Raw genomic sequence first — 12,732 nt, forward strand, 5'->3', positions numbered from 1 at the left:
TCTGAAGAGAATGTTAGCAAAGAGGTAACCGGGACAGTGAAAACAGTACTCAAAGACAGGGAGAGCAAGCTCTCTCTTGGCTCTTTCGATGTGGGACATACAGCGAGATGTTTGGTGCTTTTACATTTGGCTGTTGGGAGATTTACAGCACAAAGGTATCTAGTTGATTAGAAGCAGTTCCGAGAAAGTCTAAACATAATCCCCACTTTTCCCTCCTGGCATTTTCCATGTGGGAGATATAGCAGGATGGATATTGACTTTAAGGAACTGTCCCCGGACAGTCTGGGCAGAAAAGTTCCTGGCTCCTTGAATGCCGTTTCTGGAGACACTGTGATCAATGAGGGAGTTATGTCAAGATGTGTGTTGGTTTTGAGGACGGCTCTCTGGAGAGTCTTAGCAAAGAGGTCACACGGATAATCAGAGCAATTCTCAGAGACACTGAGACCAAGCTCCACAATTCCCTCCTGGCACTTTCCCTGTAGGAGATACCGCAAGACGTTTCTGTATATTGGGCACTGCGCTCTGCAGGGTGTTAGCAGAGACTTTCCCGGGACAGTGAAACCCTATGTCAGAGGCACTGAGAGGAAGCCCCAATGTGTTTTCCAGTCATTTTCAGTGTGGGTGCCTTCTCCACATGGTTCCTGGTTTCACTGCAGCTCTGAAGAGAATGTTAGCAAAGAGGTAACCGGGACAGTGAAAACAGTACTCAAAGACAGGGAGAGCAAGCTCTACATTACTCTCTTGGCACTTTCGATGTGGGACATACAGCGAGATGTTTGCTGCTTTTGCGTTTGGCTGTTGGGAGATTTACAGCACAAAGATATCTAGTTGATTTGAAGCAGTTCTGAGAAAGTCTAAGCATAATCCCCACTTCTCCCTCCTGGCACTTTCCATTTGGGAGATATAGCAGGATGTATATTGGTTTTGAGGACAACTCAATGGACAGTGTAGGGAGAAAAGTTCCTCGCTCCTTGAATGCCGTTCCTGGAGACACTGCGATCAATGTGGGAGATATGTCAAGATGTGTGTTGGTTTTGAGGACGGCTCTCTGGAGAGTCTTAGCAAAGAGGTCACACAGATAATCAGATCAATTCTCAGAGACACTGAGACCAAGCTCCACAATTCCCTCCTGGCACTTTCCCTGTAGGAGATACCGCAAGAAGTTTCTGTATATTGGGCACTGCGCTCTGCAGGGTGTTAGCAGAGACTTTCCCGGGACAGTGAAACCCTATGTCAGAGACACTGAGAAGAAGCCCCAATGTTCCCTCCAGGCACTTTCAGTGTGGGTGCCTTCTCCACGTGGTTCCTGGTTTCACTGCAGCTCTGAAGAGAATGTTAGCAAAGAGGTAACCGGGACAGTGAAAACAGTACTCAAAGACAGGGAGAGCAAGCTCTACATTACTCTCTTGGCACTTTGGATGTGGGACATACAGCGAGATGTTTGCTGCTTTTGCGTTTGGCTGTTGGGAGATTTACAGCACAAAGATATCTAGTTGATTTGAAGCAGTTCTGAGAAAGTCTAAGCATAATCCTCACTTTTCCCTCCTGGCACTTTCCATGTGGGATATATAGCAGGATGTATATTGGTTTTGAGGACAACTCAATGGACAGTGTAGGGAGAAAAGGTCCTGGCTCATTGAATGCCGTTCCTGGAGACACTGCGATCAATGTGGGAGATATGTCAAGATGTGTGTTGCTTTTGAGGACGTCTCTCTGGAGAGTCTTAGCAAAGAGGTCACATGGATAAACAGAGCAATTCTCAGAGACACTGAGACCAAGCTCGACAGTTCCTCCTGGCACTTTCCATGTAGGAGATTCCGCAAGAAGTTTCTGTATATTGGGCACTCCGCTCTGCAGGGTGTTAGCAGAGACTTTCCTGGGACAGTAAAACCCGACATCAGAGACACTGAGAAGAAGCCCCAATGTCCCCTCCAGGCACTTTCAGTGTGGGTGCCTTCTCCACGTGGTTCCTGGTTTCACTGCAGCTCTGAAGAGAATGTTAGCAAAGAGGTAACCGGGACAGTGAAAACAGTACTCAAAGACAGGGAGAGCAAGCTCTCTCTTGGCTCTTTCGATGTGGGACATACAGGGAGATGTTTGGTGCTTTTACATTTGGCTGTTGGGAGATTTACAGCACAAAGGTATCTAGTTGATTTGAAGCAGTTCTGAGAAAGTCTAAACATAATCCCCACTTTTCCCTCCTGGCATTTTCCATGTGGGATATATAGCAGGATGGATATTGGTTTTAAGGAACTGTCCCCGGACAGTCTGGGCAGAAAAGTTCCTGGCTCCTTGAATGCCGTTTCTGGAGACACTGCGATCAATGTGGGAGATATGTCAAGATGTGTGTTGGTTTTGAGGACGGCTCTCTGGAGAGTCTTAGCAAAGAGGTCACAGGGATAATCAGAGCAATTCTCAGAGACACTGAGACCAAGCTCCACAATTCCCTCCTGGCACTTTCCCTGTAGGAGATACCGCAAGACGTTTCTGTATATTGGGCACTGCGCTCTGCAGGGTGTTAGCAGAGACTTTCCCGGGACAGTGAAACCCTATGTCAGAGACACTGAGAAGAAGCCCCAATGTGTCTTCCAGTCATTTTCAGTGTGGGTGCCTTCTCCACATGGTTCCTGGTTTCACTGCAGCTCTGAAGAGAATGTTAGCAAAGAGGTAACCGGGACAGTGAAAACAGTACTCAAAGACAGGGAGAGCAAGCTCTACATTACTCTCTTGGCACTTTCGATGTGGGACATAGAGCGAGATGTTTGCTCCTTTTGCATTTGGCTGTTGGGAGATTTACAGCACAAAGATATCTAGTTGATTTGAAGCAGTTCTGAGAATGTCTAAGCATAATCGCCACTTCTCCCACCTGGCACTTTCCATGTGGGAGATATAGCAGGATGTATATTGGTTTTGAGGACAACTCAATGGACAGTGTAGGGAGAAAAGTTCCTGGCTCCTTGAATGCCGTTCCTGGAGACACTGCGATCAATGTGGGAGATATGTCAAGATGTGTGTTTGTTTTGAGGACGGCTCTCTGGAGAGTCTTAGCAAAGAGGTCACAGGGATAATCAGAGCAATTCTCAGAGACACTGAGACCAAGCTCGACAGTTCCTCCTGGGAACTTCCCTGTAGGAGATACCGCAAGAAGTTTCTGTATATTGGGCACTCCGCTCTGCAGGGTGTTAGCAGAGACTTTCCCGGGACAGTAAATGCCGACATCAGAGACACTGAGAAGAAGCCCCAATGTTCCCTCCAGGCACTTTCAGTGTGGGTGCCTTCTCCACGTGGTTCCTGGTTTCCCTGCAGCTCTGAAGAGAATGTTAGCAAAGAGGTAATCAGGACAGTGAAAACAGTACTCAAAGACAGGTAGAGCAAGCTCTACATTACTCTCTTGGCACTTTGGATGTGGGACATACAGCGAGATGTTTGCTGCTTTTGCGTTTGGCTGTTGGGAGATTTACAGCACAAACATATCTAGTTGATTTGAAGCAGTTCCGAGAAAGTCTAAGCATAATCCCCACTTCTCCCTCCTGGCACTTTCCATGTGGGAGATATAGCAGGATGTATATTGGTTTTGAGGACAACTCAATGGACAGTGTAGGGAGAAAAGTTCCTGGCTCCTTGAATGCCGTTCCTGGAGACACTGCGATCAATGTGGGAGATATGTCAAGATGTGTGTTGGTTTTGAGGACGGCTCTCTGGAGAGTCTTAGCAAAGAGGTCACACAGATAATCAGATCAATTCTCAGAGACACTGAGAGCAAGCTCGACAATTCCCTCCTGGCACTTTCCCTGTAGGAGATACCGCAAGAAGTTTCTGTATATTGGGCACTGCGCTCTGCAGGGTGTTAGCAGAGACTTTCCCGGGACAGTGAAACCCTATGTCAGAGACACTGAGAAGAAGCCCCAATGTTCCCTCCAGGCACTTTCAGTGTGGGTGCCTTCTCCACGTGGTTCCTGGTTTCACTGCAGCTCTGAAGAGAATGTTAGCAAAGAGGTAACCGGGACAGTGAAAACAGTACTCAAAGACAGGGAGAGCAAGCTCTACATTACTCTCTTGGCACTTTGGATGTGGGACATACAGCGAGATGTTTGCTGCTTTTGCGTTTGGCTGTTGGGAGATTTACAGCACAAAGATATCTAGTTGATTTGAAGCAGTTCCGAGAAAGTCTAAACATAATCCTCACTTTTCCCTCCTGGCACTTTCCATGTGGGAGATATAGCAGGATGTATATTGGTTTTGAGGACAACTCAATGGACAGTGTAGGGAGAAAAGGTCCTGGCTCATTGAATGCCGTTCCTGGAGACACTGCGATCAATGTGGGAGATATGTCAAGATGTGTGTTGGTTTTGAGGACGTCTCTCTGGAGAGTCTTAGCAAAGAGGTCACATGGATAAACAGAGCAATTCTCAGAGACACTGAGAACAAGCTCGACAGTTCCTCCTGGCACTTTCCATGTAGGAGATTCCGCAAGAAGTTTCTGTATATTGGGCACTCCGCTCTGCAGGGTGTTAGCAGAGACTTTCCTGGGACAGTAAAACCCGACATCAGAGACACTGAGAAGAAGCCCCAATGTCCCCTCCAGGCACTTTCAGTGTGGGTGCCTTCTCCACGTGGTTCCTGGTTTCACTGCAGCTCTGAAGAGAATGTTAGCAAAGAGGTAACCGGGACAGTGAAAACAGTACTCAAAGACAGGGAGAGCAAGCTCTCTCTTGGCTCTTTCGATGTGGGACATACAGCGAGATGTTTGGTGCTTTTACATTTGGCTGTTGGGAGATTTACAGCACAAAGGTATCTAGTTGATTTGAAGCAGTTCTGAGAAAGTCTAAACATAATCCCCACTTTTCCCTCCTGGCATTTTCCATGTGGGATATATAGCAGGATGGATATTGGTTTTAAGGAACTGTCCCCGGACAGTCTGGGCAGAAAAGTTCCTGGCTCCTTGAATGCCGTTTCTGGAGACACTGCGATCAATGTGGGAGATATGTCAAGATGTGTGTTGGTTTTGAGGACGGCTCTCTGGAGAGTCTTAGCAAAGAGGTCACAGGGATAATCAGAGCAATTCTCAGAGACACTGAGACCAAGCTCCACAATTCCCTCCTGGCACTTTCCCTGTAGGAGATACCGCAAGACGTTTCTGTAGATTGGGCACAGCGCTCTGCAGGGTGTTAGCAGAGACTTTCCCGGGACAGTGAAACCCTATGTCAGAGACACTGAGAAGAAGCCCCAATGTGTCTTCCAGTCATTTTCAGTGTGGGTGCCTTCTCCACGTGGTTCCTGGTTTCACTGCAGCTCTGAAGAGAATGTTAGCAAAGAGGTAACCGGGACAGTGAAAACAGTACTCAAAGACAGGGAGAGCAAGCTCTACATTACTCTCTTGGCACTTTCGATGTGGGACATAGAGCGAGATGTTTGCTGCTTTTGCGTTTGGCTGTTGGGAGATTTACAGCACAAACATATCTAGTTGATTTGAAGCAGTTCCGAGAAAGTCTAAGCATAATCCCCACTTTTCCCTCCTGGCACTTTCCATGTGGGAGATATAGCAGGATGTATATTGGTTTTGAGGACAACTCAATGGACAGTGTAGGGAGAAAAGTTCCTGGCTCCTTGAATGCCGTTCCTGGAGACACTGCGATCAATGTGGGAGATATGTCAAGATGTGTGTTGGTTTTGAGGACGGCTCTCTGGAGAGTCTTAGCAAAGAGGTCACAGGGATAATCAGAGCAATTCTCAGAGACACTGAGACCAAGCTCGACAGTTCCTCCTGGGAACTTCCCTGTAGGAGATACCGCATGAAGTTTCTGTATATTGGGCACTCCGCTCTGCAGAGTGTTAGCAGAGACTTTCCCGGGACAGTAAATGCCGACATCAGAGACACTGAGAAGAAGCCCCAATGTTCCCTCCAGGCACTTTCAGTGTGGGTGCCTTCTCCACGTGGTTCCTGGTTTCACTGCAGATCTGAAGAGAATGTTAGCAAAGAGGTAATCAGGACGGTGAAAACAGTACTCAAAGACAGGGAGAGCAAGCTCTACATTACTCTCTTGGCACTTTGGATGTGGGACATACAGCGAGATGTTTGCTGCTTTTGCGTTTGGCTTTTGGGAGATTTACAGCACAAACATATCTAGTTGATTTGAAGCAGTTCCGAGAAAGTCTAAGCATAATCCCCACTTTTCCCTCCTGGCACTTTCCATGTGGGAGATATAGCAGGATGTATATTGGTTTTGAGGACAACTCAATGGACAGTGTAGGGAGAAAAGGTCCTGGCTCATTGAATGCCGTTCCTGGAGACACTGCGATCAATGTGGGAGATATGTCAAGATGTGTGTTGCTTTTGAGGACGTCTCTCTGGAGAGTCTTAGCAAAGAGGTCACATGGATAACCAGAGCAATTCTCAGAGACACTGAGACCAAGCTCGACAGTTCCTCCTGGCACTTTACATGTAGGAGATTCCGCAAGAAGTTTCTGTATATTGGGCACTCCGCTCTGCAGGGTGTTAGCAGAGACTTTCCTGGGACAGTAAAACCCGACATCAGAGACACTGAGAAGAAGCCCCAATGTCCCCTCCAGGCACTTTCAGTGTGGGTGCCTTCTCCACGTGGTTCCTGGTTTCCCTGCAGCTCTGAAGAGAATGTTAGCAAAGAGGTAACCGGGACAGTGAAAACAGTACTCAAAGACAGGGAGAGCAAGCTCTCTCTTGGCTCTTTCGATGTGGGACATACAGCGAGATGTTTGGTGCTTTTACATTTGGCTGTTGGGAGATTTACAGCACAAAGGTATCTAGTTGATTAGAAGCAGTTCCGAGAAAGTCTAAACATAATCCCCACTTCTCCCTCCTGGCATTTTCCATGTGGGAGATATAGCAGGATGGATATTGACTTTAAGGAACTGTCCCCGGACAGTCTGGGCAGAAAAGTTCCTGGCTCTTTGAATGCCGTTTCTGGAGACACTGCGATCAATGAGGGAGTTATGTCAAGATGTGTGTTGGTTTTGAGGACGGCTCTCTGGAGAGTCTTAGCAAACAGGTCACACGGATAATCAGAGCAATTCTCAGAGACACTGAGACCAAGCTCCACAATTCCCTCCTGGCACTTTCCCTGTAGGAGATACCGCAAGACGTTTCTGTAGATTGGGCACTCCGCTCTGCAGGGTGTTAGCAGAGACTTTCCCGGGACAGTGAAACCCTATGTCAGAGACACTGGGAGGAAGCCCCAATGTGTTTTCCAGTCATTTTCAGTGTGGGTGCCTTCTCCACATGGTTCCTGGTTTCACTGCAGCTCTGAAGAGAATGTTAGCAAAGAGGTAACCGGGACAGTGAAAACAGTACTCAAAGACAGGGAGAGCAAGCTCTACATTACTCTCTTGGCACTTTCGATGTGGGACATACAGCGAGATGTTTGCTGCTTTTGCGTTTGGCTGTTGGGAGATTTACAGCACAAAGATATCTAGTTGATTTGAAGCAGTTCCGAGAAAGTCTAAGCATAATCCCCACTTCTCCCTCCTGGCACTTTCCATGTGGGAGATATAGCAGGATGTATATTGGTTTTGAGGACAACTCAATGGACAGTGTAGGGAGAAAAGTTCCTCGCTCCTTGAATGCCGTTCCTGGAGACACTGCGATCAATGTGGGAGATATGTCAAGATGTGTGTTGGTTTTGAGGACGGCTCTCTGGAGAGTCTTAGCAAAGAGGTCACAGGGATAATCAGAGCAATTCTCAGAGACACTGAGACCAAGCTCGACAGTTCCTCCTGGCACTTTCCCTGTAGGAGATACCGCAAGAAGTTTCTGTATATTGGGCACTGCGCTCTGCAGGGTGTTAGCAGAGACTTTCCTGGGACAGTAAAACCCGACATCAGAGACACTGAGAAGAAGCCCCAATGTTCCCTCCAGGCACTTTCAGTGTGGGTGCCTTCTCCACGTGGTTCCTGGTTTCCCTGCAGCTCTGAAGAGAATGTTAGCAAAGAGTTAACCGGGACAGTGAAAACAGTACTCAAAGACAGGGAGAGCAAGCTCTCTCTTGGCTCTTTCGATGTGGGACATACAGCAAGATGTTTGGTGCTTTTGCGTTTGGCTGTTGGGAGATTTACAGCACAAAGATATCTAGTTGATTTGAAGCAGTTCCGAGAAAGTCTAAACATAATCGCCACTTCTCCCTCCTGGCACTTTCCATGTGGGAGCTATAGCAGGATGTATATTGGTTTTGAGGACAACTCAATGGACAGTGTAGGGAGAAAAGTTCCTGGCTCCTTGAATGCCGTTCCTGGAGACACTGCGATCAATGTGGGAGATATGTCAAGATGTGTGTTGCTTTTGAGGACGTCTCTCTGGAGAGTCTTAGCAAAGAGGTCACATGGATAACCAGAGCAATTCTCAGAGACACTGAGACCAAGCTCGACAGTTCCTCCTGGCACTTTACATGTAGGAGATTCCGCAAGAAGTTTCTGTATATTGGGCACTCCGCTCTGCAGGGTGTTAGCAGAGACTTTCCTGGGACAGTAAAACCCGACATCAGAGACACTGAGAAGAAGCCCCAATGTCCCCTCCAGGCACTTTCAGTGTGGGTGCCTTCTCCACGTGGTTCCTGGTTTCCCTGCAGCTCTGAAGAGAATGTTAGCAAAGAGGTAACCGGGACAGTGAAAACAGTACTCAAAGACAGGGAGAGCAAGCTCTCTCTTGGCTCTTTCGATGTGGGACATACAGCGAGATGTTTGGTGCTTTTACATTTGGCTGTTGGGAGATTTACAGCACAAAGGTATCTAGTTGATTAGAAGCAGTTCCGAGAAAGTCTAAACATAATCCCCACTTCTCCCTCCTGGCATTTTCCATGTGGGAGATATAGCAGGATGGATATTGACTTTAAGGAACTGTCCCCGGACAGTCTGGGCAGAAAAGTTCCTGGCTCTTTGAATGCCGTTTCTGGAGACACTGCGATCAATGAGGGAGTTATGTCAAGATGTGTGTTGGTTTTGAGGACGGCTCTCTGGAGAGTCTTAGCAAACAGGTCACACGGATAATCAGAGCAATTCTCAGAGACACTGAGACCAAGCTCCACAATTCCCTCCTGGCACTTTCCCTGTAGGAGATACCGCAAGACGTTTCTGTAGATTGGGCACTCCGCTCTGCAGGGTGTTAGCAGAGACTTTCCCGGGACAGTGAAACCCTATGTCAGAGACACTGGGAGGAAGCCCCAATGTGTTTTCCAGTCATTTTCAGTGTGGGTGCCTTCTCCACATGGTTCCTGGTTTCACTGCAGCTCTGAAGAGAATGTTAGCAAAGAGGTAACCGGGACAGTGAAAACAGTACTCAAAGACAGGGAGAGCAAGCTCTACATTACTCTCTTGGCACTTTCGATGTGGGACATACAGCGAGATGTTTGCTGCTTTTGCGTTTGGCTGTTGGGAGATTTACAGCACAAAGATATCTAGTTGATTTGAAGCAGTTCCGAGAAAGTCTAAGCATAATCCCCACTTCTCCCTCCTGGCACTTTCCATGTGGGAGATATAGCAGGATGTATATTGGTTTTGAGGACAACTCAATGGACAGTGTAGGGAGAAAAGTTCCTCGCTCCTTGAATGCCGTTCCTGGAGACACTGCGATCAATGTGGGAGATATGTCAAGATGTGTGTTGGTTTTGAGGACGGCTCTCTGGAGAGTCTTAGCAAAGAGGTCACAGGGATAATCAGAGCAATTCTCAGAGACACTGAGACCAAGCTCGACAGTTCCTCCTGGCACTTTCCCTGTAGGAGATACCGCAAGAAGTTTCTGTATATTGGGCACTGCGCTCTGCAGGGTGTTAGCAGAGACTTTCCTGGGACAGTAAAACCCGACATCAGAGACACTGAGAAGAAGCCCCAATGTTCCCTCCAGGCACTTTCAGTGTGGGTGCCTTCTCCACGTGGTTCCTGGTTTCCCTGCAGCTCTGAAGAGAATGTTAGCAAAGAGTTAACCGGGACAGTGAAAACAGTACTCAAAGACAGGGAGAGCAAGCTCTCTCTTGGCTCTTTCGATGTGGGACATACAGCAAGATGTTTGGTGCTTTTGCGTTTGGCTGTTGGGAGATTTACAGCACAAAGATATCTAGTTGATTTGAAGCAGTTCCGAGAAAGTCTAAACATAATCGCCACTTCTCCCTCCTGGCACTTTCCATGTGGGAGCTATAGCAGGATGTATATTGGTTTTGAGGACAACTCAATGGACAGTGTAGGGAGAAAAGTTCCTGGCTCCTTGAATGCCGTTCCTGGAGACACTGCGATCAATGAGGGAGATATGTCAAGATGTGTGTTTGTTTTGAGGACGGCTCTCTGGAGAGTCTTAGCAAAGAGGTCACAGGGATAATCAGAGCAATTCTCAGAGACACTGAGAACAAGCTCGACAATTCCCTCCTGGCACTTTCCCTGTAGGAGATACCGCAAGACGTTTCTGTAGATTGGGCACAGCGCTCTGCAGGGTGTTAGCAGAGACTTTCCCGGGACAGTGAAACCCGATGTCAGAGACACTGAGAAGAAGCCCCAATGTTCCCTCCAGGCACTTTCAGTGTGGGTGCCTTCTCCACGTGGTTCCTGGTTTCCCTGCAGCGCTGAAGAGAATGTTAGCAAAGAGGTAACCGGGACAGTGAAAACAGTACTCAAAGACAGGGAGAGCAAGCTCTCTCTTGGCACTTTGGATGTGGGACATACAGCGAGATGTTTGCTGCTTTTGCGTTTGGCTGTTGGGAGATTTACAGCACAAAGATATCTAGTTGATTTGAAGCAGTTCCGAGAAAGTCTAAACATAATCCCCACTTCTCCCACCTGGCACTTTCCATGTGGGAGATATAGCAGGATGTATATTGGTTTTGAGGACAACTCAATGGACAGTGTAGGGAGAAAAGTTCCTGGCTCCTTGAATGCCGTTCCTGGAGACACTGCGATCAATGTGGGAGATATGTCAAGATGTGTGTTTGTTTTGAGGACGTCTCTCTGGAGAGTCTTAGCAAAGAGGTCACAGGGATAATCAGAGCAATTCTCAGAGACACTGAGAACAAGCTCGACAATTACCTCCTGGCACTTTCCCTGTAGGAGATACCGCAAGACGTTTCTGTAGATTGGGCACAGCGCTCTGCAGGGTGTTAGCAGAGACTTTCCGGGGACAGTGAAACCCTATGTCAGAGACACTGAGAAGAAGCCCCAATGTTCCCTCCAGGCACTTTCAGTGTGGGTGCCTTCTCCACGTGGTTCCTGGTTTCCCTGCAGCGCTGAAGAGAATGTTAGCAAAGAGGTAACCGGGACAGCGAAAACAGTACTCAAAGAGAGGGAGAGCAAGCTCTCTCTTGGCACTTTGGATGTGGGACATACAGCGAGATGTTTGCTGCTTTTGCGTTTGGCTGTTGGGAGATTTACAGCACAAAGATATCTAGTTGATTTGAAGCAGTTCCGAGAAAGTCTAAGCATAATCGCCACTTCTCCCTCCTGGCACTTTCCATGTGGGAGATATAGCAGGATGTATATTGGTTTTGAGGACAACTCAATGGACAGTGTAGGGAGAAAAGTTCCTGGCTCCTTGAATGCCGTTCCTGGAGACACTGCGATCAATGTGGGAGATATGTATAGATGTGTGTTTGTTTTGAGGACGGCTCTCTGGAGAGTCTTAGCAAAGAGGTCACAGGGATAATCAGAGCAATTCTCAGAGACACTGAGAACAAGCTCGACAATTCCCTCCTGGCACTTTCCCTGTAGGAGATACCGCAAGACGTTTCTGTAGATTGGGCACAGCGCTCTGCAGGGTGTTAGCAGAGACTTTCCCGGGACAGTGAAACCCTATGTCAGAGACACTGAGAAGAAGCCCCAATGTTCCCTCCAGGCACTTTCAGTGTGGGTGCCTTCTCCACGTGGTTCCTGGTTTCCCTGCAGCGCTGAAGAGAATGTTAGCAAAGAGGTAACCGGGACAGCGAAAACAGTACTCAAAGAGAGGGAGAGCAAGCTCTCTCTTGGCACTTTGGATGTGGGACATACAGCGAGATGTTTGCTGCTTTTGCGTTTGGCTGTTGGGAGATTTACAGCACAAAGATATCTAGTTGATTTGAAGCAGTTCCGAGAAAGTCTAAGCATAATCGCCACTTCTCCCTCCTGGCACTTTCCATGTGGGAGATATAGCAGGATGTATATTGGTTTTGAGGACAACTCAATGGACAGTGTAGGGAGAAAAGTTCCTGGCTCCTTGAATGCCGTTCCTGGAGACACTGCGATCAATGTGGGAGATATGTCAAGATGTGTGTTTGTTTTGAGGACGGCTCTCTGGAGAGTCTTAGCAAAGAGGTCACAGGGATAATCAGAGCAATTCTCAGAGACACTGAGAACAAGCTCGACAATTCCCTCCTGGCACTTTCCCTGTAGGAGATACCGCAAGACGTTTCTGTAGATTGGGCACAGCGCTCTGCAGGGTGTTAGCAGAACTTTCCCGGGACAGTGAAACCCTATGTCAGAGACACTGAGAAGAAGCCCCAATGTTCCCTCCAGGCACTTTCAGTGTGGGTGCCTTCTCCACGTGGTTCCTGGTTTCCCTGCAGCGCTGAAGAGAATGTTAGCAAAGAGGTAACCGGGACAGCGAAAACAGTACTCAAAGAGAGGGAGAGCAAGCTCTCTCTTGGCACTTTGGATGTGGGACATACAGCGAGATGTTTGCTGCTTTTGCGTTTGGCTGTTGGGAGATTTACAGCACAAAGATATCTAGTTGATTTGAAGCAGTTCCGAGAA

The sequence above is a fragment of the Chroicocephalus ridibundus genome, unplaced genomic scaffold (assembly GCF_963924245.1).
Source record: "Chroicocephalus ridibundus unplaced genomic scaffold, bChrRid1.1 SCAFFOLD_26, whole genome shotgun sequence".
Lineage (NCBI taxonomy): Eukaryota > Metazoa > Chordata > Aves > Charadriiformes > Laridae > Chroicocephalus > Chroicocephalus ridibundus.